A 27,746-nucleotide genomic window follows, 5' to 3' on the forward strand; every position below is an offset into this window, starting at 1 on the left:
TGTATATTGCATGCTATTTTTATTTGCTACACATTTACTGCATGTTTGTATAAGTGCCAGACTATGCACAACAATTGTGAGAGTGCTACTATTATATTTGTATAATATATTAAAAAAGCAAGTCCCATATATTCATTTGTTTGAGACATTTATTGTTACAGATGGTGATATTGAGGATACAAGAACTAGGGATGCTGATCAATGTGTGAGGTAACGCAGTCTATCATGTGTTCTCAAAATTGTCAAATTATTGTGAGAACACTGGTAATACCTTTAACTGGCACACACATTAACATCCAGATGTCAAGGAAATTACATTGACTCTCCAACCAGAATGAGAGACCTAGTTTGGAGGAGAAGGACAATGGAGAGAGATTACTTTGGGATAGTAAAGCCAACTGTAATACAGTTATCAGCCCACAATGCCTCCTACCACCACTAGAGGGACTCACCCAAAATGTAACTGGCTGTACACACACAGGCAGATACCAATTTTGCATACTATGTGGCACATCTAAGGGCTGTGGAGCAGAAAAATTATTACCACAAACTCCACATACAAAGTATGAACAGCGATCTATCTCTTCCCTACACAGTCCACTCCCCCCTTCAGTTAGAAAGCACACTAGGGAACACATTAACCCCTTGATCGCCCCTAGTGATAACCCCTTCCCTGCCAGTGACATTTTAACAGTAATCAATGCATTTTTATAGCATTGATCGCTGTAAAAATGCCAATGGTCCCAAAGATGTGTCAAAATTGTCCGACATGTCTGCATAATGTCGCAGTCCCAATAAAAAATTGCAGATCACCACCATCACTAGTAAAAAAAAAAATTAATAAAAAAAATACCAAAAACTATCCCCTATTTTGTAGATGCTATAACTTTTGTGCAAACCAATTTACCAAAAATAAGTAGAAGAATACATACCGGCCTAAACTGGGGAAAAAAATACGTTTTTTATATATTTTTTGGGGATATTTATTATAGCAAACAGTAAAAAAAATTGTGTTTTTTTCAAAATTGTCGCTCTTTTTTTGTTTATAGCACAAAAAAAAAAAACGCAGATGTGATCAAATACCAAAAGAAAGCTCTATTTGTGAGAAAAAAAGGACGTCAATTTTGTTTGGGTGCAACGTCGCACGACCACACAATCGTCAGTTAAAACGATGCAGTGCCGAATTGCAAAAACTGCTCTGGTCAGAAAGGGGGTAAAATCTTCTGGATCTGAAGTGGTTAAGCGGTTAATAGATAATACATACTGTAGCTAACTGTTATGAAAGTCCTTCTAAAGCTTAAGAAGGATTACAATATAATTTTACAATGTCATTTAGGTTCATCAACTATGTAGTAGGAGGGCTTGTCTTATTGAATATAAATTAAGTTGAATGTTCAGGTAGGCCCTTATAGTACTGGAAAATGTAAAGCTGATCATAGACAATACAGTTTTGTTGTACAGACTCCATTGTGTCTACCAACAACTGTGTAGTGTGAGATCACTTTTATAATTTTGATTGATCTAAAGCAGACATACACATTACAATCTTATTGCACAATCCCTTTTAGATCTACCATAATCTATGTAGTGCAAAGGATTGCTGGACTGGATATAAATTGAATAGGATGTTTAGGCGGAACCTTACATTACATATTTTAGTAAATCTAACAGACATTGTACACAAATTTTGACTACCGAAGTAGTACTTGTTTTATGAGTTAACCCCTAAAATGTACATATATTGTCTCATCTCAAAGTGTATTTAGGAGATATAAGAAATGAGTATTGTAAATATCTTAAAATTGAGAATTTCTAAGGAAAAAAGTGCACATACATGTTTCTTGTTAGCTCACAGTATAAAGGTTCTCCAGAAGGTTCATTTCTCATTATCCCATTGTAAAATGTCATGAACACTATTATGAGAGAGCCCTCAGGAAGTACTGGAATGACAGCTGCTACCCAGGGGCTGCACATTCAGGATCATCAATACATTTACTGTTATTTAACTTCACAGTCATTATGGTTTACAAACCATAAATATTATGAGGTAAATTTGATTTTTGCATTGAAGTGTAATAGTTTTCTTCTTTCTTTTTTGTGTTTGATTACAGGGTTGGGAATACAACTTATTTCTGAGCTTTTTAAATATTTCAGTTGATGCTGAGTTTAATATTATGTAATAGATTACATCCACCTTCATCACACAAATAAATTACTGAGGACATTGGGATTGATTTATGAATGGCACCTAGGCTGTGCATTTTGCAAGGGAATTTTCAAAGTGAAATCTCTCTTGTAAAGTAAATAGCTTATTTATATTTACCTTAGCAAAACAACCCAATGCCTCGGAGTAGCTGGGCCTTTTCCATTATTTTTCAAACATACAGTACATACTGTATATACGTCAAAGAAAACCAAATATTAAATATGGGTATGACTTCAATTGCCCTGACTTTGTAACCCAAGACTTAAAAAAACTTAGTTAAACACTATTTGCTTCCTTCAAGGAACCATGAATCAGACGGAGACAGAAAATGCAGTAAAAAATCACACCTCTTAATATAGTGGTAAAAATGGTACAAATAGTAAACATAGTCAAAACATAGCCAGGGTACGTAATCAAAGCAGGTAGTCAGTGCAAGCCAGTAAATCAGGAAGCCAGAGATCAGCGTAGTCGGAGACAGCAAAGGATCAGGAGCCAGAAAGGACATCAGCCAGGCAAATCTTAAACAGGAACAGAGCAGAGAATCTTCAGATATGTTGACTGAGACAAAGGCATAGGAGAATTGAACCAGGCAATTTCAATAGCCAGAAGGGGCTGGCTGGTCCTCCGGACCGTACCCTTTCCAAAGAACCAGGTACTGTATGCGCCCATGGAACCTACGGGATTCAATGATTGATTGTATCTCTACTCTTAATGGTTCTCAACCTGAACCAGGCAAGGACGTGGTACCGAGGTGGTGAAGCGGTTGCACACCAAGGGTTTTAGTAAGGAGACCTGAAATACATTCGAAATACGCATGCTAGAAGGAAGGTCTAATGCGATAGCCACTGGGTTGATCTTACAGAGAATACGGAGAGGCCCAATAAACCATGGTGCCAGTTTCAGTGAGGGAACATGGAGTTGGAGGTTGTGAGAAGACAGCCAGACCCTCTCCCCAACCTGGTAGGAAGGCGCAGGCAGGTGTCTGTGGTCAGCATGGAGTCTGTACCTATCACTGGCACATTGCAAGGACTCGTGGACCTGTACCCAAGTGGAAGACCATGGAGATGCACCTCTAATGCAGGAATTCTTTGAGGAGCAAATGAGTCAGGCAACATGGATGGTCGAAAACCATAATTCGCCAAAAACTGAGTCAATCGGGAAGTGGTATTGGCGGCACTATTTGAGCAAATTCCACCCAAGGTAAGAGGTCTGACCAGTTGTTATGGTGGTCAGAAATATAGCAGCTTAGAAACTGCTCCAAGGCTTGGTTGGCTTGTTCTGCGGCGCCATTGGACTGTGAGTAATACTCAGAGGAGAAGGAAAGCTGAATTCCCAACTGTACACAAAAGGTTTCCCAAAATCTGGAGACAAACTGGCTACCCCTGTCCGATATGATAACCTTGGGTAGCCCATGCAATCGAAAGATCTCTCAAGCAAAAATGGATGCCAGTTCTTTGGATGTGGGCAACTTCTTAGATGAAATACAATATGACATTTTTGAGAAATGGTCAACCATAATAAGAATAACTGTGTTGCCTTGGGAGTTGGGTAACTCCACAATTAAATCCATAGACAGGTGGGTCCAAGGCCTCTCTCCATTGGGTATGGGTAGTAAGAGACCCACTGGAAGGTGACATGGTGTCTTACACTGAGTACACACGGGAAAAAGTGGCTATGAAGGCAGCTACATCCATGCGGAGACTAGGCCACCAAAATTGTTGGGAAAGGGCCCAAATAAGTTGATTCTTCAATGGGTGGCCAGCTGCCTTGGGAGAATGGTAAGTCTGGAGCAAAGCAGTGCGGAGACTCTCAGGGACAAAGCAGCTGTCACAAGGTTTCTCGGGAGGAGAGTGAATCTGAGCAGCAAGAATTCTATCACCCAAGGGTGAAGTGAGAATGGTACAAACAGTGACCAGAATAAAATTGGGAGGTACAGTCAGGTCCATAAATATTGGCCAAATCAACTGTTTGGAACATCCTTAAAAAGAAATAACGCTCCGGTGAGCTCAGCAACACCAAAAGACCTAGAAGGCCACGGAAAACAACTGTGGTGGATGACTGAACAATTCTTTCCCTGATGAAGAAAACACCCTTCACAACAGTTGGCCAGATCAAGAACACTCTCCAGGAGGTAGGTGTATGTGTGTCAAAGTCTGTGTGTCTAAGAGTGAATACAGAGGGTTCACCACAAGATGTAAACCATTGGTGAGCCTCAAAAACAGGAAGGCCAGATTAGAGTTTGCCAAACAACATCTAAAAAAGCCTTCACAGTTTTGGAACAATATCCTATGGACAGATGAGACCAAGATCAACTTGTACCAGAGTGATGGGAAGAGAAGTGTATGGAGAAGGAAAGGAACTGCTCATGATCCAAAGCATACCACCTCATCAGTGAAGCATGGTGGTGGTAGTGTCATGGCGTGGGCATGTATGGCTGTCAATGGAACTGGTTCTCTTGTATTTATTGATGATGTGACTGCTGACAAAAGCAGCAGGATGAATTTTGAAGTGTTTTGGGCAATGTTATCTGCTCATATTCAGCAAAATGCTTCAGAACTCATTGGACGGCACTTCACAGTGCAGATGGACAATGACCCGAAGCATACTGCGAAAGCAACCAAAGAGTTTTTTAAGGGAAAGAAGTGTAATGTTATGCAATGGCCAAGTCAATCACTTGATCTGAATCCGATTGAGCATGCATTTCACTTCCTGAAGACAAAATTGAAGGGAAAATGCCCCAAGAACAAGCAGAAACTGAAGACAGTTGCAGTAGAGGCCTGGTGGTGGTGATGGTGGTGATGTCTATGTGTTCCAGACTTCAGACTGTAATTGACTGCAAAGGATTTGCAACCAAGTATTAAAAAGTGAAAGTTTGATGGATGATTGTCAATCTGTCCCATTACTTTTGGTCCCTTAAAAAGTAGGAGGCACATATACAAACTGTTGTAATTCCTACACCGTTCACCTGATTTGGATGTAAATACCCTCAAATTAAAGCTGAAAGTTTGCAGTTAAAGCACATCTTGCTTGTTTCATTTCAAATCCTTTGTGGTGGTGTATAGAGCCAAAAAGATTAGAACTGTGTCAATGTCCCAATATTTATGGACCTGACTGTATCACAGGAACAGGAACCGACTCCATCTTGGAAGTGGAGGAAAACTGTTGCGACAATGCATCAGCCCTTACATTCTTGGTACTGAGTAAGAATGAGACTATGTAATTGAAGCTTGACAGAAAAAGAGTCCATCACGCCCTTCTGGGAGATAAACATTTTGCCTCAGATAAGAATGTGAGATTTTTGTGGTAAGTCAAAATGAGAATCAGCACAGTGGTACCTTCAAGGAGATTCCTCCATTCTTTAAGAGCTAAAATGATCGATAACAGCTCTCGGTCCCCAATCTCGTAATTGTATTCCAAGGCAATTTCTTGGAAAAGTAGCCACAAGGATTCATAGCACTCTTAGAGGTAGGATGTTGAGACAGAAGGGTTGAGACAGATGCATCAACCTCAAGAATGAAGGGTAACATTGGATCAGGATGTGCAAACACAGGAGCTGAAACAAAGGCGGCCTTAAGAGACTCAAAGGTTTTAATGGAATCCAGAGAACAATTCTGTGAGTTACCATCCTTTCTGGTTATATTCTGTGAGTTACCATCCTTTCTGGTTATATCAGTCAGAGGTTTGACCAGAGAACCATAGTTACAAATAAACTTCTGATAATAATTGGTAAAGCCAAGAAAATGTTGTAGCGGATGTAGACCTACAGGTCGAGGCCACTGTAGAACTACAGATAGTTTCTTTGGGTCCATCGAAAACCAGCAGTAGAAATGACATAAGCCAGAAATTTAACCTGTTCACGATGTAACTCGCACTTTTCCAACTTGCAATACAGGTTATTATTTCTCAGCCTCTGTAGTACACGGGAGACATCTGTGTGGTGGCTCTCTAGGGAATTAGAATATATGAGAATGTTGTTGAGATAACCCACCACACATTGCTGCAACATATCTTGGAGGACACTGTTGATGAATTCCTGAAAAACTGCAGGAGCGTTGCAAAGACCAAATGACATTAAAAGGTATTCATAGTGTCCTGTCCTAGTATTAAATGCAGTTTTTCATTCTTCTGCCCCTTGATCCTCACAAGATTGCATGCTCCTCTCAGATTGAGCTTCGTGAAAACCGTTGCTCCCTTGAGGCGGTCAAATAGTTCCATAATAAACGGAATCGGTTATGCGTTCTTAATTGTGATGTGATTGAGACCCCTTTAATTGATACAAGGTCTCAGTTCTCCACTCTTCTGTTTCACAAAGAAGAAGCCAGCACCAGCAGGAGATGGGGATTTGCGGATGAACCCTCAAAAAAGTGCATCAGCAACATAGTCCTCCATGGCTTTGTCCTCTGAGACCGACAAAGGGTAAACCCAGCCAGGAGGAGACATGGCACCAGATTAAAGGTCAATTGTGCAATCATACAACCGGTGTGGAGGCAAACTACCGGCTTGACCTTTGTCAAAGACATCGCCAAATTCACAGGACTCCTCTGGCAGGGAGGTGAGTGAAGAGTTGCACAAGACCTTGGCCACTTTCCAAAAACATGTCTTACTGCATTCTGGTGACCAGGAAAGAACTTCAGCCCAAAGCCAATCAAAAAAGGGGCTGTGCCTCTGTAACCAAGGATAACCAATAACCATTGGGTAATGGGGTGAGGAAATAACTTGAAATTGGATTATCTCATGGTGAAGAGCCCCTACGGCCATGGTCAATGGAGAAGTCTCATGAGTCACATGGGCAGGCTGTAGAGGTCTCCCATCAATAGCCTCAATGGCAAGTGGAGTGGCATGAAGCTTTAGCGGAATTGAGTGCTTAGACACAAAGGCACTATCTATGAACAGGCCTACAGCCCCGGAGCCGATTAAAGCCTGTGTCTCGATGGACGATTTAGACAAAGAAAGGGTAACCGGAACAAAAGGCTTATCCTTCAGGATAACTGGGGATGTAAGAACGCAACCTAAGGTCTGTCCCCTACAGGACCTCACATGCATGCGTTTCCTGGATGGATAGGACAGGACTTCAACAAGTGACCTGCCTGGCCACAAAAAAGGCACAATCTCTCCCTCCTCCTAAAGGCCCTCTCCTCCGCAGAGAGATGTGTGAAGCCAAACTGCATGGGTTCTACTTTACTGGTAGACTCGGTACCAGGAGGAATGGGAGGTGAGGGAGGCAGGGACTGCAAACTCAGAGCCAAACATACAGGAGGCTTCAGCCAGCACTCCTTAAAGGAAGGTCTCTCTCGGAGTCTGAAGTCAATCAGAATGGTAAACATGATCAACTTCTCCAGATCTGTAGGTATGTCTCAGGCATATTTAATGCTTTCTGAGAGACCATGAGAAAAAGGAACCACGAGGGTCTCATTGTTCCAAGTGACCTCTGCTGCCAGAATACAGAATTCAATGGAGTAATCAGCAACAGTTCTCATACTCTGTTTGATAGACATGAGGCTCTTGGCAGCAGAAGTGGAGCTAGTGGGAACGTCAAATACCCTTTAAAAAAAAACCCCAAACTCTGGGTGACTCAGGACCATGAGTTTTTGCATCTCCCATAGAGGGTTTGCCCAAGTCAAGGCTCTATCAGAAAGTGAAGAAATGTTGAAGCCTACTTTTCATCTGTCGGTGGGGAACACTTGGGGCAGCATCTCAAAGTATAACCCAACCTGGTTGAGAAACTCTCTGCATTGAACTGGATTGCCCCCAAATGGGGAAGTGGAGCGGAACCAGACATACCTCTTACAGAGGTAATATTTGAGTTGTGTGCCTGAACAGAGACTGGAGCAGGGATGGCCTACCTCACCTGTTGTACCGGCACAGCCACAGTAGAAGGATCCAGGTGAGCAGTGTGAATCAGGAGCGTCTGTAACATTATGGCAAACTGATCTATGCAGTGATCCTGCTCATTCAGTCTGGAAAAAATATTACCGCTAGGTGGATTGTCTGCATCTTCTGAATTCATGGTCTACACCTACTGTCAGGAACCATGAATCAGACTGACAGAAATGCAGTAAAAAATCACATCTTTATATGTAGTGTAAAAATAGTACAAATAATAAACGTAGTCAAAACATAGCCAGAGTATGGTAATAAAAGCAGGTGGTCAGTGCAAGCCAGTAAATCAGGAAGCCAGAGATCAGCATAGTCAGAGACAGCAAACAGGATCAGGAACCAGAAGTGACCTCAGCCAGGCAAGTCTTTAACAGGAATACAGCAGAGAATCTTCAGATATGTTGACCAAGAAGAAGGCATGGGAGAACTGAACCAGGTAGTTTAACTACTTCCCGCCCAGCCTATAGCAAAATGATGGCCGGGAAGTGGTTCAGTTATCCTGACTGGGCATCATATGATGTCCAGCAGGATAATCCGCAAACACACGCCCATGGGGGTGCGCAGCGCGGCAATCGGTTGTGTGGTGTGTCAGCCTGACACACTGCATCACCGATCTCGGTAAAGAGCTTCTGACATAAAGAGGCTCTTTACCACATGATCAGCCGTGTCCAATCAATGCTGATCACGATGTAAACAGGAAGAGGCATTTATCGGCTTTTCCTCACTCGCGTCTGACAGACGCGAGTAGAGGGGAGCTGATCGGCGGCTCTACTGACAAGGGGGGTCTGTGCTGTTTGTTTATCAGTGCAGCCCCCCCCACAGATGCCCGCCCAGGACCACCAGGGATGCTGCCAGGACCACCAGGGATGCCCACAAGGGAACCCCAACAGGTATGCTACCCTAGACCACCAGGGATATGCCAATCAGTGCCCAGACAGCTGCCAATTAGTGCCTATTATTAATGCCTGCCAGTGCCAGTAATGATGCCTATCAGTGCAATCTATCAGTGCCAGCCATAAAGTGCCCATCAGTGCCCAGCAGTGCCACCTTTCAGTGTCCATCAGTGCCCAGCAGTGCCGCCTATCAGTGCCACTTATAAGTACCCTTCAGTGCAGTCTATCAGTGCCCATCGTCAGTGCCCATCAGTGCTACACCATCAGTGTCATCTCATTTGTGCTGCCTTATCGGTGCCTGTCCGTGCAGCTTATCAGTGCCCATCAGTGAAGGAGAAAACTTACTTTTTTACAAAATTTTATAATAGAAACAAAGAAAATTTTTTTTTTCAAAATTTTCAGTTTTTTTATATTTGTTTAGCAAAAAATAAAAACCACGGAGGTGATCAAATACCACCAAAAGAAAGCTCTACAGTCAGGTCCATAAATATTGGCACATTGTCACACTTCTAATCTTTTCGACTCTATATACCACCACAATGGATTTGAAATGAAACAAAAAATATGTGCTTTAACTGCAGACTTTCAGCTTTAATTTGAGGGTATTCACATCCAAATCAGGTAAATGGTGTAGGAATTACAACAGTTTGTATATGTGCCTCCCACTTTTTAAGGGACCAAAAGTAATGGGACAGATTAACAATCATCCATCAAACTTTCACTTTTTAATACTTGGTTGCAAATCCTTTGCAGTCAATTACAGTCTGAAGTCTGGAACGCATAGACATCACTGGGTTTCATCCCTGGTGATGCTCTGCCAGGCCTCTACTGCAACTGTCTTCAGTTCCTTCTTATTCTTGGGGCATTTTCCCTTCAGTTTTGTCTTCAGCAAGTGAAATGCATGCTCAATCGGATTCAGGTCAGGTGATTGACTTGGCCATTGCATAACATTCCACTTCTTTCCCTTAAAAAACTCTTTGGTTGCTTTTGCAGTATGCTTCGGGTCATTGTCCATCTGCACTGTGAAGCGCCGTCCAATGAGTTCTGAAGCATTTTGCTGAATATGAGCAGATAATATTGCCCAAAACACTTCAGAATTCATCCTGCTGCTTTTGTCAGCAGTCACATCATCAATAAATAAAAGTGAACCAGTTTCATTGGCAGCCATACATGTCCACGCCATGACACTACCACCACCATGCTTCACTGATGAGGTGGTATGCTTTGGATCATGAGCAGTTCCTTCTGTATACCCTCTGTATTCACTCTGGTGAAGACTTCTCTTGATTGTTGACTTTGCCACACATACACCTACCTCCTGGAGAGTGTTCTTGATCTGGCCAACTGTTGTGAAGGGTGTTTTCTTCACCAGGGAAAGAATTGTTTGGTCATCCACCAGAGTTGTTTTCCGTGGTCTTCTGGGTCTTTTGGTGTTGCTGAGCTCACTGGTGCATTCTTTCTTTTTAAGGATGTTCCAAACAGTTGATTTGGCCACACCTAATGTTTTTGCTATCTCTCTGATGGGTTTGTTTTGTTTTTTCAGCCTAATGATGGCTTGCTTCACTGATAGTGACAGCTCTTTGGATCTCATATTGAGAGTTGACAGCAACAGATTCCAAATGCAAATAGCACACTTGAAATGAACTCTGGACCTTTTATCCGCTCCTTGTAAATGGGATAATGAGGGAATAACACACATCTGGCCATGGAACAGCTGAGCAGCCAATTGTCCCATTACTTTTGGTCCCTTAAAAAGTGGGAGGCACATATACAAACTGTTGTAATTCCTACACCGTTCACCTGATTTGGATGTAAATACCCTCAAATTAAAGCTGAAAGTCTGCAGTTAAAGCACATCTTGTACGTTTCATTTCAAATCCATTGTAGTGGTGTATAGAACCAAAAAGATTAGAATTGTGTCGATGTCCCAATATTTATGGACCTGACTGTATTTCTGGAAAAAAAATGATAAAAATTTTGTACAGTGTAGCATGATCGCACAATTGTCATTTAAAAAGTGACAGCGCTGAAAGCTGAAAATTGGCTTGGGCAGGAAGGGGGGTAAGTGCCTGGTATTGAAGTGGTTATATAGCCAGAAGGGGCTGGCTGACGAGCAGGAAATGATCACCAGGTGAGGCACTGTGGAACGATGAGTGCTGGCAATTAACCGACAGCTGAGCACTGAGAAGTGAGGGCTGAGCGTATTTTAAGAAAAACAATGAACAATTCTGTGAGGAAATACTTATGTCAGTGTTACCCAATGACATAATGATGTGTGTGGTAATAAAAAGCAACCAATATATTTTTAATTAGATTACAGAAAGATGAATTTACTGCCATGGGTTACTATTAGAAATCAATGAGTTGATTTACATTGACCAAAATCTGACACGGGTTACGTTGTTGTGGACAACAGTTTTTCAGAAGCCTTAGCCAGTCTGATAGAATTATGTACTTTTTTCATTTTTCCCCAAAATAAAACAGTTTATTATTAAAAGGATTGTCCTGACAAAGGTTTTTAAGTCTATGAAAACAGTCTAAAAAGAATCAAGGAATCTTGTCATGAGAGAAATTTATGGGCTGTCATTGCTATTGCTGCCTGGCTTCTTTACAACTTTGACATTTACTACATAATCTCTTGCTTACTGGGCACTTAAACCCCCCTCCTGCCCAGATCAATTTTCACCTTTCAGCGCTGTCACACTTTGAATGACAATTGCGCGGTCATGCTATACTTTACTCAAATGAAATTTTTTTTGTCCTAAAAAGGGTTTGGGGACCCGAGTCCTGCCCCAGGGGACATGTATCAATGAAAAAAAAAGTTTTAAAAACGGACGTTTTTTCAGGAGCAGTGATTTTAATGATGCTTAAAGTGAAAAAAAAAGTGAAATATTCCTTTAAATATCGTACCTGGGGGGTGTCTATAGTATGCCTGTAAAGTGGCGCATGTTTCCCGTGCTTAGAACAGTCCCTGCACAAAATGACATTTTTAAAGTAATAAAAGCAATTTAAAACTGCTTATGGCTTTAATGTAATGTCCAGTCCCGGTAATATGGATGAAAATCAGTGAGACAAACGGCATGGGTACCCCCCCAGTCCATTTCCAGGCCCTATGGGTCTTGTATGGATATTAAGGGGAACCCCGCACCCAAATTAAAAAAAGGAAAGGCGTGGGGCCCCCATGCCCTCTGAACAGCAGTATACAGGCGGTGCAAACAAGACAGGGACTGTAGGTTTGTTGTTAAGTAGAATCTGTTTGTAATTTTGAACTGGTACATTTTTAAAGTGTAGCTCCAGCCCAAAAATCTATTTTTAAGCTTTTTGGAAAACATAGGGAAGGATTATCACCCCTGTGTCATTTGTTTTGCTGTCTGTGCACCTCTTCAGAAGATTTTACCCTTACTTTCTGTCCCAATGACAAATGTTTTTTGACAATTTGGTGTTTTTAGTGAAACAAGGATTGGTGATAAAGCATCAGTGGAGAGGAGACATGTTTTCCCCATACTAACTCTTACAGGAGAGAATTTCCCTTTCTAGGGGTAGATTTCATCTCACTTCCTGTTGTCTCCTTCCGTTTGCAAGTAGGAGTCGTTTGTAAGTTGGATGTTTGAAAGTAAGGACCTGCCCTATATACTCTGCAGAAATTGGGGCCTTAGGTGTTGGTGTTGCCACAACACTGTAAGCCCTCACAGTTACTCTTGGTGGGCGCAGGAACGGGCTCTGCTGTGAAATATTAGATCAAGAATTGTAATTACATGCCCCTGTTGAACAGGGTCAGAAAAATTGGGCCTTTTGTGGTGGTGGTGCTAGTGCCACAATACTGTACGTCCTCAGAGTTACTCTTGGTGGGCACAGAAAGAGGCCCTGCTGTGAAAAATTGGATAAAGAATTGTAATTATATGTACCTGTTGAACAGGGGCAGAAAAATTGGGCCTTTGGTGGTGATGGTGTTGCCACAACACTGTAAGTCCTCACAGTTACACTTGGTGGGAGCTGGAACTGGCCCTGCTGTGAAATATTAGATCAAGAATTGTAATTACATGCACCTGAACAGAGGCAGAAAAATAGGGCCTTTGGTGGTGGTGGTGGTGGTGCCACAACACTGCAACCCCTCACAGATACTCTAGTTGGAGCGCAGGAACAAGCCCTGCTGCAAAGTATTGCATCAAAAATTGTAATTACACGCCCCTGTTAAACAGGGGCAGAAAAATTGGGCTTTAGGCACTGGTGCTGGTGCCACAACACTGCTACCCCTCACAGATACTCTAGTTGGAGCGCAGGAACGAGCCCTGCTGCAAAGCATTGCATCAAAAATTGTAATTACATGCCCCTGTAAAACAGGGGCTGAAAAATTGGGCCTTAGGCACTGGTGCTGGTGCCACAACACTGCAACCCCTCACAAATACTCTAGTTGAGTGCAGCAATGAACCCTCCTTGCAAAATATTGCATCAGAAATTGTAATTGTGCACCCCTGTTAAACAGGGGCTGAAAAATTGGACCTTAGCCACTGGTGGCGGTGCCCAGAACCAAAAATATTCTTACAAGCTATCAGCATAATCATTGAGGAGGAAGAGAATAGTCACTCAGCATAACAGAATAGTCACTCAGCATCAGCATAGGCAGTCTTGAAGGGATCTGACATTTCAAAAAAAAATTATTATGTTACATCAGCATCAGGTGCTTGGTAGCTGGTGGTGATCCAAGACTGTTTCATTTTTATGAAGGTCAGTCGATCGACCAAGTCGGTGGACAGGCGCACCCTGTGATCGGTTACAAAACCTCCAGCAGCGCTGAATGTGAGTTCCTAAAGAATGCTGGATGCAGGACAGACCAGTAGCTCAATTGCATACTGTGCAAGCTCTGGCCAGTGATCCATCCTCAAGACCCAGTAACCCAAAGGATTTTCAGTGCGAAAGGTGTCCAAGTCAAATCTTGCCCCTAGGTATTCCTGCACCATAAAAAACAGACGCTGGCAATGGTTGCTGGAACCGATCATACCTTGGAGCTGCGGACTAAAAAATTGTCTGAACGCATCGGTCAGACAGCCACCTTCTCCACCGCTCCTTCTTTGACTGACCGAAGCCTCAGCAACACGTTCAGGAACAGGAGTTTGTAACCTCCCAGTTTCTGGGAATGCGTTGCACAGACCTTTCTGCAAGGCCTCCCGAAGATGTTTCATCCTCTGCTCCCTCTGCGATGGCAAGATAAGGTCTGCAACCTTACCATTGTAACATGGATCAAGGAGGGTTGCCAGCCAGTATTGATCCCTCTCCTTGATACCACGAATACAAGGATCCTTACGCAGGCTTTGCAGGATCAGGGAGGCCATGCAGCATAGGTTTGCTGAGGCATTCAGTCCGGAGTCCTCTGGGTCACTAAGGACGACATGATCCGCAGCCACCTCCTCCCAGCCACGTACAAGTCCATGGGTTTCTTGGGACTGTAAATGATCCCTTAAAGACTGCTTCTGATGCTGAGTGCCAGGCTCCACCTCCATGCTGACACAATCCTCCTCTTCCCCCTCCTCCTCCTCCTCCTCCTCGTCCTCTTCCTGTGTGATCGGGCAAGCAGGAACACTGTCTGAATATAGGGGGCCTTGAAAGCTAAGAAAGTCCTCCTCTTCCTGCCTCTGTTCTGCCTCAAGTGCCCTGTCCATTATTCCACACAGAGTGTGCTCCAACAGGTGGACAAGGGGGACACTGTCACTGATGCATGCACTGGCACTGCTCACCATCCTCGTGGCCTCCTAAAATGGTGACAGGACAGTGCATGCATCCCTGTTCATGGCCCACTGGTGTGAGGAAAAAAAAACAAGCTCCCCTGACCCTGTCCTGGTGCCATAGTCGCACAGGTACTCATTGATGGCCCTCTGCTGCATGTGCAGCCGCTGCAGCATGGCCAACGTTGAGTTCCACCTGGTGGGCATGTCACAGATTAGGCGGTTCTTGGGCAGGTTAAATTCCTTTTGGAGGTCAGCCAGCTGAGCATTGGCATTATATAACCTGCGGAAATGAACACAGGCTTTCCTGGCTTGCCTCAGGACATCCTGTAAGCCTGGGTACCTGCCCAAGAACCGCTGCACCACCAAGTTAAGGACGTGAGCCAAACAGGGTACATGGGTCAGTTGTCCCTGTCGGAGGGCGGAGAGGAGGTTGGTGCCATTGTCAAAAACCACCATACCTGCCTTAAGCTGGCATGGCGTCAACTACCTCTGAACCTGCCCCTGCAGAGCTGACAGAATCTCTGCCCCAGTGTGGCTCCTGTCCCCCAAGCACACCAGCTCAAGCACCGCATGGCATCTTTTGGCCTGTGTGCTTGCGTAGCCCCTTGAACGCCTACGGAGCACCGATGGTTCCAAAGTCAAATCAGCACAGAAATAGGCCATGGAGGAAGAAGAAGAGGAGGGGGTGGAGGAGAGAGGTGCGACAGAATCACCACTAGTAGTATTTTGGAGGTGTGGTGGCAGAACAACCTCCAACACTACTGCACCCTGTCCTGCATCCTTCCCAGCTGCCAGAAGAGTCACTCAGTGCACGGTCAAAGATAGGTAACTTCCCTGTCCATGCCTGCTGGACCATGAGTCAGCGGTAATATGCACCTTACCGCTGACCGCGAGGCCAAGACTTTGCCTTCCACATGCCGGTAGAGAGCCGGAATCGCCTTCCATGAGAAAAAGTGGCGTTTGGGAACCTGCCACTGAGGAACCGCACATTCCACAAACTCACGGAAGGGGCAGAGTCAACTGAAAAGGCAGCAGTTGAAGTGCTAGCAATTTAGCCAAGCTAGAATTCAACCGCTGGGCATGTCAATGGCTGAGAGCAAACTTCTTTTGGTGGTGCAGCAGCTGGGGCAGGGAAATTTGCCTGGACAATCTGACGTTGGTGTACCGATAGCAGATTGCCCCCAAGTACTTGGCTGTGACACACCTAATTCTACACCTTCATTCCTCTCAGTGCAGGTCTCAGAGAGGACTGAAGGTATAGTGGGGTTGGAGATCCCAGCTGATGAGGAGCAAGGAGAGGTCCTCTTTGTTGTTTGGTGTGGGTCTTTTAGGTACGCTTGCCAAAGAACTGCATGGCAGGTCAACATATGTCTGGTCAAGCATGTGGTGCCCAAGCAGGAGATTTTTTGGCCACGAGAGATACGCTAGAGACATATGTTGCAAATAGCAGTGGTGGGATCTGATGCACTCGTCTCAAAAAAGGCCCACACTAAAGAACTTTTGGAATAACGTGCAGAGACAGCAGCGCCCTGCACATGCGGAGCTCTACGGTGTGATGCAGTCGGTGTGCTGCCCTTAAGCTGGCCCCTGGAGGGCATCCTGCCTCGTTGGTGATGTGCCTCCTCCTCATCTCTCCTATCAGGCACCCACGTGGAGTCAGTGACCTCATCATTCCCTCCCTCCTCATCACTGAAGCAAAGATGCCAGTATGCTGCAGCTGGGGGAACATTACTGCCAGATTGTTGTCCTTCTTGGGCACCCCTCTCTCTTGGCTCACGTTACTGCCTTCCTCTAGCTGGGTACCATCATCGGAGCCTTAAAAATGCTGGGCATCCTCCTGGAGCATGTACCCAACACTGTGGTCAAACAGTTCGGGGGACTCCTCAGGAGGACATGGTAGGGCTAGAGAAGGAGTGACTGATGCTATTGAGCCGAGGGAAGAGGCTGCGTTGGCAGCTGCTTTGCCAAAGTATCCTGAGCCTGGGTGAGAGAGGATGAGGAGGATGAGGACGGCTTGGTCATCCACTCTACCAAGTCTTCTGAATGTTGCAGCTTAACACAGCCAGCTGCCGAAAAAAAAGACAAGCATGTCCCAGGGCCACGTGCTGATGAGGATGCACTGTCTCCCTGACCAGCACTGTTGCCACTAGACAAAGAGCCTGCTTGCCCTCTTGTATTGGCATGTGACTGTCTGTCTCTCCTTGTTGGCCTTCCAGACATATTAATGGCCTGCAGTGAGATGTAGCTGCACAAAGCTGGGATGTATATATATACTGATACTGCAGCTGGCAGAATCAACTGCCTGCCTGTAGTATTATTATGAGAACACCAGCAATTGTCTTCAGGTAGCTCTAGGTGCACACTGTGCAGAGGACGCAGTACACTAACTGTAAATACTGTAACTGCCTGCCTGTGGTATTAATAGGAACAGAACAACAGCAATTGTCTTCATGTAGCTTTAGGTGCACACTGTGCAGAGGATGCAGTACACTAACTGTAAATACTGTAGCTGCCTGCCTGTGGTATTAATAGGATCAGAAGAACACCATTAATTTTCTTCAGGTAGCTTTAGGTGCACACTGTGCAGGGGACACAGTACACTAACTTTAAATACTGTAACTGCCTGTCTGTGGTATTAATAGGAGCAGAACAACAGCAATTTTCATCAGGTAGCTTTAGGTGCACACTGTGCAGAGGATGCAGTACACTAACTGTAAATACTGTAGCTGCTTGCCTGTTGTATTAAGAGGATCAGAAGAACACCACCAATTTTTTTCAGGTAGCTCTAGGTGGACACAGTGCAAAGGACACAGAACACTAACTGTAAATACTGTAGCTGCCTGCCTGTGGTATTAATAGGATCAGAAGAACACCACTAATTTTCTTCACGTAGCTTTAGGTGCACACTGTGCAGAGGACACAGTACACTAAATGTAAATACTGTAGCTGTCTGCCTGTGGTATTAATAGGAGCAGAACAACAGCAATTGTCTCCAGGTAGCTTTAGGTGCACACTGTGCAGAGGACGCACTACACTAACTGTAAATACTGTAGCTCCCTACCTCTGGTATTAATAGGATCAGAAGAACACCACTAATTTTTTTTAGGTAGATTTAGGTGCACACTGTGCAGAGGACACAGTGCATTAACTGTAAATACTGTAGTTGCCTGCCTGTGGTATTAATAAGAGCAGAACAGCAATTGTCTCCAGGTAGCTTTAGGTGCACACTGTGCAGAGGACGCAGTACACTAACTGTAAATGCTGTAGCTGCCTGATTGTGGTATTAATAGGATCAGAAGAACACCACTAATTTTCTTCAGGTAGCTTTAGGTGCACACTGTGCATAGGACACAGTACACCAACTGTAAATACTGTAGCTGCCTGCCTGTAATATTAATATAGGATCAGAAGAACACCACCAAGTTCATTCAGGTGGCTTTAGGTGCACTCTGTGCAGAGGACACAGTACACTAACTGTAAATATCGTAGCTGCTTGCCTGTGGTATTAATAGGAGCAGAACAACAGCAATTGTCTCCAGGTAACTTTAGGTGCATACTGTGCAGAGGACGCACTACACTAACTGTAAATACTGTAGCTGCCCAACTGTGGTATTAATAGGATCAGAAGAACACCACTATTTTTTTTAGGTAGCTTTAGGTGCACACTGTGCAGAGGACACAGTGCACTAACTGTAAATACTGTAGTTGCCTGCCTGTGGTATTAATAAGAGCAGAACAACAGCAATTGTCTCCAGGTAGCTTTAGGTGCAAACTGTGCAGAGGACGCACTACACTAACTGTAAATGCTGTAGCTGCCTGCCTGTGGTATTAATAGGATCAGAAGAAAAACACTAATTTTCTTCAGGTAGCTTTAGGTGCACACTGTGCAGGGGACACAGTACACTAACTTTAAATACTGTAACTGCCTGTCTGTGGTATTAATAGGAGCAGAACAACAGCAATTTTCATCAGGTAGCTTTAGGTGCACACTATGCAGAGGATGCAGTACACTAACTGTAAATACTGTAGCTGCTTGCCTGTGGTATTAAGAGGATCAGAAGAACAACAGCAATTTTTTTCAGGTAGCTCTAGGTGGACACAGTGCAAAGGACACAGAACACTAACTGTAAATACTGTAGCTGCCTGCCTGTGGTATTAATAGGATCAGAAGAACACCACTAATTTTCTTCAGGTAGCTTTAGGTGCACACTGTGCAGAGGACACAGTACACTAACTGTAAATACTGTAGCTGCCTGCCTGTGGTATTAATAGGAGCAGAACAACAGCAATTGTCTCCAGATAGCTTTAGGTGCACACTGTGCAGAGGACGCATTACACTAACTGTAAATACTGTAGCTGCCTGCCTCTGGTATTAATAGGATCAGAAGAACACCACTAATTTTCTTCAGGTAGCTTTAGGTGCACACGGTGCAGGGGACGCACTACACTAAATTGTAAATACTGCAGCTGCCTGTGGTACTGTACTAATAGGATCAGAAGAACACCACTAATTTTCTTCAGGTAGCTTTAGGTGCACACTGTGCAGAGAACGCACTACACTAAATGTAAATACTGTAGCTAATAGGACTAATAGGTTCAGAAGAACACCAGCAATTTTCCTCAGATAGCTCTAAATACTGTAAAAACACCTGCCTGCCTGTCAGTGTAGTTGGAATAGAATAACAGGAACAAATCTACCTAAACTGAATAAAGTGTATATATATATATATATATATATATATATATATATATATATATACAACACCTAGGATGTATATAAGATGTACTATACCCCCTGAGCCATAATTGGCCAAAGCCACCCTGGTTTTGGCCAATTATGGCTCTCTGTACAGACATCGCTGTGATTGGCCAAGCATGCAGGTCATAGTGCATGCTTGGCCAATCATCAGCCAGCAATGCACTGTGATGCCGCAGTGAATTTTGGGCCATGATGCTCCACTCGAATTTGGCGCGAACGACCCATATCGTTCGTAATTCGGTGAATGACCGAACAGGCGATGTTCGAATCGAACATGCATTTGATTCGAACACGAAGCTCATCCCTACTCTTAAATATGAGATCTGGGGTCAAAAAGACCTCAGATCCCATATTAACACTTAAATGCAATTAAAAAAAATGTAATTTGAAAAAAAAAGTTCCCCTTTAAGAGCATTGGGTGGAAGTGATGTTTGATGTTGCTTCCACCCTTCAATACTATGGAGCCGAGCGGGGGCCATCTTCCCCTCACTCAGCATCCAGGCTCAGAGGAGAGCTGATGCTCCAGTAAGTGGCAGAGACACCCGGAGCGCGATGGGAGAGGGGAGCCTCTTCCGCCCCCCATATAAGTGATCTTGCGGTGAATCTGCTCCTGAGACCACTTTTATCCAAAAGCAGACCGCCCACTAAAGAAGAAGACACCAGGGTTATGGCAGCTAGCTGCTGCCATAACAATGATATTCCTCTTTAAACTGCCGACATATAACGATGGTGGGTGGTCCGTAAGTGGTTAAGTATGCAGAAAACAAAGTGTGAAGGCAGAACTTCTAATCTACATACTTGTTTCAACCTCTTCCATCATCCAGGGCAACGTTTGGGTAAGTACTGTATGCCTTTATTCTGCAGCTTTTAACTAATTTGTTTTATATGATTTATTATATAACTAAAATTATGGGAGCTTATATAATTATATATGCATAATATAATATAATATAATATAATATAATATAATATAATATAATATATATTAGATTATAATATATCATATAATTTTTCCATGCTTTCACTGAATATTTTTTTATTTACTTGAAGCAAATCCTCCAGAAAAATGCAAGGTCTGCTTATTAGATCAGGGTTCCTTCCCCTTTAGAAACTACTAACTATATTTCACAAGGGCAAATGTGTTCCCATAAGGAACAAAGTTAGAAATATACTTACTTTTTTGCCTGCAACAAAAAAGGCAAAGGTGATATCATGATCCTTTTGGCAAGATTCAGGGGATAATAAGGATCCTAAAACACTATTGCACTGGGCTAGAATGGTGCTCATCATTCCCGAGTAAATGTGCAGGAATAATATTGATGCCTTGTTCTGAAATGTGGAAGACAGCAATTCGGTAAGTATTCAGACTTGTTTCTTTGATAGCAGATTTTTGTTCTAATATATAGCAATTTCTAGGGGGAGGGAAAGCTTATCTTATAAGTGGACCTTGCATTTTACCTTATTGGATATTGCACGTGATTGTGGTCAGTTGCAGTGTGGCCCCATTCACTTGAATCAATCAAGTTTGTCAGTTTGTATGCTGAGTGCAATAGGGGGGGGACACTTTTCTGGTGCTCCATGATGTAAAGCATCGGAGTGAAAGGCTGAGGATGGTAAAAACATGGCTTTACCATGTATTTTTACTGCTCTGCAACCAAAAAAGTGTATGAGGCTTTAGAGTGAAGGCAGAATTCTGAATTTACATGTTTCTGGTTACAAGTCAGTGGCATAGAAGGTATTAAAACCAGTGGGTTAGTGTGAAAGATTTCCTTTAAGTGTATTTATTTGTGTTTATGAACAATAAATCTTTTTTTTTCTCTATTTTTATACAGAGTGCGAAAGGTTAGAATTTCTGTCAGGTTTTTATTGCTTAGAAATTAATAAACACTCCACGCTTAATGCAGAAACCAAAAATGAATAAGCTGCACACAAACTATTCAGACACAGAACCAAACTCTAATGACGTGCTATATCTATATATATAGTAAAGAAACACGTGAATGAAAGAAAGTTTCATAATTCTTAGCGTACATACACTATATTGATATGTATAAAATAAAGATAAAGTCAAAAAATATAAAGTGTCAAAGTCCAACTCCAAATATGTAGTGCCCAAAAAGATCTTGTGAATATAATGCATCAACATCCGGGTTGAAATAACTGGCAATGTGGATATACTCAACAGATGACCAAATCAATCACAGCACCACATAAGCAAAGAAGATACAAAGGCCATGGTGTAAGACTGTCAGGTACTGTTTATTTAAATACTAGCAGATACTCACAAAAGTTGAGAGAGACAATTGCTACAACCACTGCCATGCACAGCGTGATGATGTCACTGATCACTCTACTCAATGCTTTTCGCGTAATATACTGTACATCTCTTTTTTATTGCTGTCTGTGCCCCTGTTTAGAAGATTCAATCCCCACTTCCAATTCCACATTAACAGTGGCATAAGAACAAGGTGGGATAGAACATCTATCTCTCTGATAGTGATATAGCAACAATAGCATATTTATTCAGAACTGTGTGAATGGATGAAAAAACTGTCATTTTGTTTCTGCTCTCACCAGGGCCGATTCCAGGTGGGGTGCATGGGGTGCAGTGCACCTGGGTGCCAGACAGGTGGGGGCGCTGAAGTGCCAGAGTGCTTCCCCTCCCTATTCCTCCTCCTCTCTGTGTCCAGAGGCGGCTCCCTCCACAGGTCACCACCGCCGCTGTATTTTTCAAGGCTCAAGCCCCTCCCCCCTCCCTCCTCCTATCAGAGAAGGAGAGCAGCCGCCGGAGATTGGAGCGGCTGGTCTCTGTGTGGAGAGAGACCAGCCGCGCTGTGACATCGCTGGGGGGGCGGTCCATGCCTGACGTGTTCTCCTCCTCTGTCTCTCACTCCCTCCCAAATCTGTCTCCATCTGCTCTCCACCTGAGCGGCGCGGCTGCACACTGTCATCTCCTCTCCTGTCCTCTCCTGTTTTTATGTACACTAATGGGGGGGTGTCTCTACTAATAGAGGGGGGTCTGTACTAGGGTGGTCTGTACCAATGGAGGAGGGTTTGTCCTGGGGGGTCTGTACTAATGGAGGGGGGGTTGTCCTGGGGAGGTCTGTACTAACGGAGGAGGGTTGTCCTGGGGGGTCTCTACTAATGGAGGGGGGTTGTCCTGGGGAGGTCTATACTAATGGAGGGAGGGAGTTGTCCTGGGGGGGTCTGTACTAATGGAGGGAGGGGGTTGTCCTGGGGGTCTGTACTAATGGAGGGAGGGGGTTGTCCTGGGGGTCTGTACTTATGGAGGGAGGGGATTGTCCTGGGGGGTCTGTACTAATGGAGGGAGGGGGTTGTCCTGGGGGGGTCCATACTAATGGAGGGAGGGGGTTTCCCTGGGGGGTCTGTACTAATGGAGGGGGGTTGTCCTGGGGGGTCTGTACTAATGGAGGGGGGTTTGTCCTGGGGAGGTCTGTACTAATGGGAGGGGGGTTGTCCTGGGGGTCTGTACTAATGGAGGGGGGTTGTCCCGGGGGGCTCTGTACTAATGGAGGGGGGTTGTCCTGGGGGTCTGTACTAATGGAGGGGGGTTGTCCTGGGGGGGTCTGTACTAATGGAGGGGGGATTTGTCCTGGGGGGCTCTGTACTAATGGAGGGGAGGTTGTCCTGGGGGGTCTGTACTAATGGAGGAGGGTTTGTCCTGGGGGTTCTGTACTAATGGAGGGGATTGTCCTGGGGGGTCTGTACTAATGGAGGGGGGTTTGTCCTGGGGTGATGTACTAATGGAGGGAGGGGGTTGTCCTGGGGGTCTGTACTAATGGAGGTAGGAGGTTGTCCTGGGGGGTCTGTACTAATGGAGGGGGGTTTGTCCTGGGGAGGTCTGTACTAATGGAGGGGGGTTGTCCTGGGGGGTCTTTACTAATTGAGGGGGGATTTGTCCCGGGGGGCTCTGTACTAATGGAGGGGGGTTGTCCTGGGGGGGTTTGTACTAATGGAGGGGGGTTGTCCTGGGGGGGTCTGTACTAATGGAGGGGGAGTTTGTCCTGGGGGGCTCTGTACTAATGGAGGGGGGTTTGTCCTTGGGGTTCTGTACTAATGGAGGGGGTTGTCCTGGGGGGGTCTGTACTAATGGAGGGGGGGTTTGTCCTGGGGTGTCTGTACTAATGGAGGGAGGGGGTTGTCCTTGGGGGTCTGTACTAATGGAGGGAGGGGGTTTTCCTGTGGGGTCTGTACTAATGGAGGGAGGGGGTTGTCCTGGGGGTCTGTACTAATGGAGGGGGGTTTGTCCTGGGGAGATCTGTAGTAATGGAGGGGGGTTTTCCTGGGGGGGTCTTTACTAATGGAGGGGGGATTTGTCCCGGGGGGCTCTGTACTAAAGGAGGGGGGTTGTCCTGGGGGGGTCTGTACTAATGGAGGGGGAGTTTGTCCTGGGGGCTCTGTACTTATGGAGGGGGGTTGTCCTGGGGGGTCTGTACTAATGGAGGGGGGTTTGTCCTTGGGGTTCTGTACTAATGGAGGGGGGTTGTCCTGGGGGTCTGTACTAATAGAGGAGGCTTTGTCCTGGGGAGGTCTGTACTAATGGAGGGGGGTTTGTGCTGGGGGTCTGTACTTATGGAGGGAGGGGGTTGTCCTGGGGGGTCTGTACTAATGGAGGGAGGGGGTTGTCCTGGGGGGTCTGTACTAATGGCGGGGGGGTTGTCCTGGGGGGTCTTTACTAATGGAGGGGGGATTTGTCCCGGGGTGGATCTGTACTAAAGAAGGAGGGTTGTCCTGGGGGGGTCTGTACTAATGGAGGGGGGTTGTCCTGGGGGGGGGTCTGTACTAATGGAGGGGGAGTTTGTCCTGGGGGGCTCTGTACTAATGGAGGGGGGTTGTCCTGGGGGGGTCTGTACTAATGGAGGGGGGTTTGTCCTTGGGGTTCTGTACTAATGGAAGGGGTTTGTCCTGGGGGTCTGTACTAATAGAGGAGGCTTTGTCCTGGGGAGGTCTGTACTAATGGAGGGGGGTTTGTCCTGGGGGTCTGTACTTATGGAGGGAGGGGGTTGTCCTGGGGGGTCTTTACTAATGGAGGGAGGGGGTTGTCCTGGGGGGTCTGTACTAATGGAGGGAGGGGGTTGCCCTGGGGGGTCTGTACTAATGGAGGGAGGGGGTTGTCCTGGGGGGGTCTGTACTAATGGAGGGAGGGGGTTGTCCTGGGGGGTCTGCACTAATGGAGGGGGGCTTGTCCTGGGGAGGTCTGTACTAATGGAGGGGGGGTTGTCCTGGGGGGTCTGTACTAATGGAGGGGGGGTTGTCCCGGGGGCTCTGTACTAATGGAGTAGGGTTATCCTGGGGGGTCTGTACTAATGGAGGGGGGTTGTCCTGGGGGGTCTGTACTAATGGAGGGGGGATTTGTCCTGGAGGGCTCTATACTAATGGAGGGGGGTTGTCCTGGGGGTTTGTACTAATGGAGGGGGGTTTGTCCTGGGGGTTCTGTACTAATGGAGGGGGTTGTCCTGGGGGGTTCTGTACTAATGGAGGGGGGGTTTGTCCTGAGGTGTCTATACTAATGGAGGGAGGGGGTTGTCCTGGGGGTCTGTACTAATGGAAGGGAGGGGGTTGTCCTGGGGGGTCTGTACTAATGGAGGGAGGGGGTTGTCCTGGGGGGTCTGTACTAATGGAGGGGGGGTTTGTCCTGGGGAGGTTTGTACTAATGGAGGGGGGTTGTCCTGGCGGGGTCTTTACTAATGGAGGGGGGATTTGTTCCGGGGGGCTCTGTACTAATGGAGAAGGGTTGTCCTGGGGGGTCTGTACTAATGGAGGGGGGTTGTCCTGGGGGGTCCGTACTAATGGAGGGGGAGTTTGTCCTGGGGGGCTCTGTACTAATGGAGGGGGGTTGTCCTGGGGGTCTGTACTAATGGAGGGGGGTTTGTCCTGGGGGTTCTGTACTAATGAAGGGGGGTTGTCCTGGGGGGGTCTGTACTAATGGAGGGGGGCTTTGTCCTGGGGAGGTCTGTACTAATGGAGGGGGGTTTGTCCTAGGGGGTCTGTACTTATGGAGGGAGGGGGTTGTCCTGGGGGGTCTGTACTAATGGAGGGGGGTTTGTCCTGGGGAGGTCTGTACTAATGGAGGGGGGTTGTCCTGGGGGGTCTTTACTAATGGAGGGGGGATTTGTCCAGGGGGGGCTCTGTACTAATGAAGGGGGGTTGTCCTGGGGGGGTTTGTACTAATGGAGGGGGTTGTCCTGGGGGGTCTGTACTAATGGAGGGGGAGTTTGTCCTGGGGGCTCTGTACTAATGGAGGGGGGTTTGTCCTGGGGGTTCTGTACTAATGGGGGGGGTTGTCCTGGGGGGTCTGTACTAATGGAGGGGGGGTTTGTCCTGGGGTGTCTGTACTAATGGAGGGAGGGGGTTGTCCTTGGGGGTCTGTACTAATGGAGGGAGGGAGTTTTCCTGGGGGGTCTGTACTAATGGAGGGGCGTTTGTCCTGGGGAGATCTGTAGTAATGGAGGGGGGGGTTTCCTGGAGGGGTCTTTACTAATGGAGGGGGGATTTGTCCCAGGGGGCTCTGTACTAAAGGAGGGGGGTTGTCATGGGGGGGTCTGTACTAATGGAGAGGGGTTGTCCTGGGGGGGTCTGTACTAATGGAGGGGGAGTTTGTCCTGGGGGGCTCTGTACTAATGGAGGGGGGTTGTCCTGGGGGGTCTGTACTAATGGAGGGGGGTTTGTCCTAGGGGTTCTGTACTAATGGAGGGGGGTTGTCCTGGGGGGGTCTGTACTAATAGAGGGGGGCTTTGTCCTGGGGAGGTCTGTACTAATGGAGGGGGGTTTGTCGTAGGGGGTCTGTACTTATGGAGGGAGGGGGTTGTCCTGGGGGGTCTGTACTAATGGAGGGAGGGGGTTGTCCTGGGGGGTCTGTACTAATGAAGGGAGGGGGTTGCCCTGGGGGGTCTGTACTAATGGAGGGAGGGGGTTGTCCTGGGGGGTCTGTACTAATGGAGGGGGGGTTGCCCTGGGGGGTCTGCACTAATGGAGGGGGGGTTTGTCCTGGGGAGGTCTGTACTAATGGAGGGGGGGTTGTCCTGGGGGGTCTGTACTAATGGAGGGGGGGTTGTCCCGGGGGGCTCTGTACTAATGGAGTAGGGTTGTCCTGGGGGGTCTGTACTAATGGAGGGGGGTTGTCCTGGGGGGGTCTGTACTAATGGAGGGGGAGTTTGTCCTGGGGGGCTCTGTACTAATGGAGGGGGGTTGTCCTGGGGGGTCTGTACTAATGGAGGGGGTTTGTCCTTGGGGTTCTGTACTAATGGAGGGGGGTTGTCCTGGGGGGTCTGTACTAATAGAGGAGGCTTTGTCCTGGGGAGGTCTGTACTAATGGAGGGGGGTTTGTCCTGGGGGTCTGTACTTATGGAGGAAGGGGGTTGTCCTGGGGGGTCTGTACTTATGGAGGGAGGGGGTTGTCCTGGGGGGTCTGTACTAATGGAGGGAGGGGGTTGTCCTGGGGGGTCTGTACTAATGGAGGGAGGGGGTTGCCCTGGGGGGTCTGTACTAATGGAGGGAGGGGGTTGTCCTTGGGGGTCTGCACTAATGGAGAGGGGGCTTGTCCTGGGGAGGTCTGTACTAATGGAGGGGGGGTTGTCCTGGGGGGTCTGTACTAATGGAGGGGGGTTGTCCTGGGGGGGTCTGTACTAATAGAGGGGGGCTTTGTCCTGGGGAGGTCTGTACTAATGGAGGGGGGTTTGTCGTAGGGGGTCTGTACTTATGGAGGGAGGGGGTTGTCCTGGGGGGTCTGTACTAATGGAGGGAGGGGGTTGTCCTGGGGGGTCTGTACTAATGAAGGGAGGGGGTTGCCCTGGGGGGTCTGTACTAATGGAGGGAGGGGGTTGTCCTGGGGGGTCTGTACTAATGGAGGGGGGGTTGCCCTGGGGGGTCTGCACTAATGGAGGGGGGGTTTGTCCTGGGGAGGTCTGTACTAATGGAGGGGGGGTTGTCCTGGGAGGTCTGTACTAATGGAGGGGGGGTTGTCCCGGGGGGCTCTGTACTAATGGAGTAGGGTTGTCCTGGGGGGTCTGTACTAATGGAGGGGGGTTGTCCTGGGGGGGTCTGTACTAATGGAGGGGGAGTTTGTCCTGGGGGGCTCTGTACTAATGGAGGGGGGTTGTCCTGGGGGGTCTGTACTAATGGAGGGGGTTTGTCCTTGGGGTTCTGTACTAATGGAGGGGGGTTGTCCTGGGGGGTCTGTACTAATAGAGGAGGCTTTGTCCTGGGGAGGTCTGTACTAATGGAGGGGGGTTTGTCCTGGGGGTCTGTACTTATGGAGGGAGGGGGTT

The sequence above is a fragment of the Aquarana catesbeiana genome, linkage group LG01, assembly GCF_042186555.1.
Source record: "Aquarana catesbeiana isolate 2022-GZ linkage group LG01, ASM4218655v1, whole genome shotgun sequence".
In the NCBI taxonomy this organism is placed as follows: Eukaryota; Metazoa; Chordata; class Amphibia; order Anura; family Ranidae; genus Aquarana; species Aquarana catesbeiana.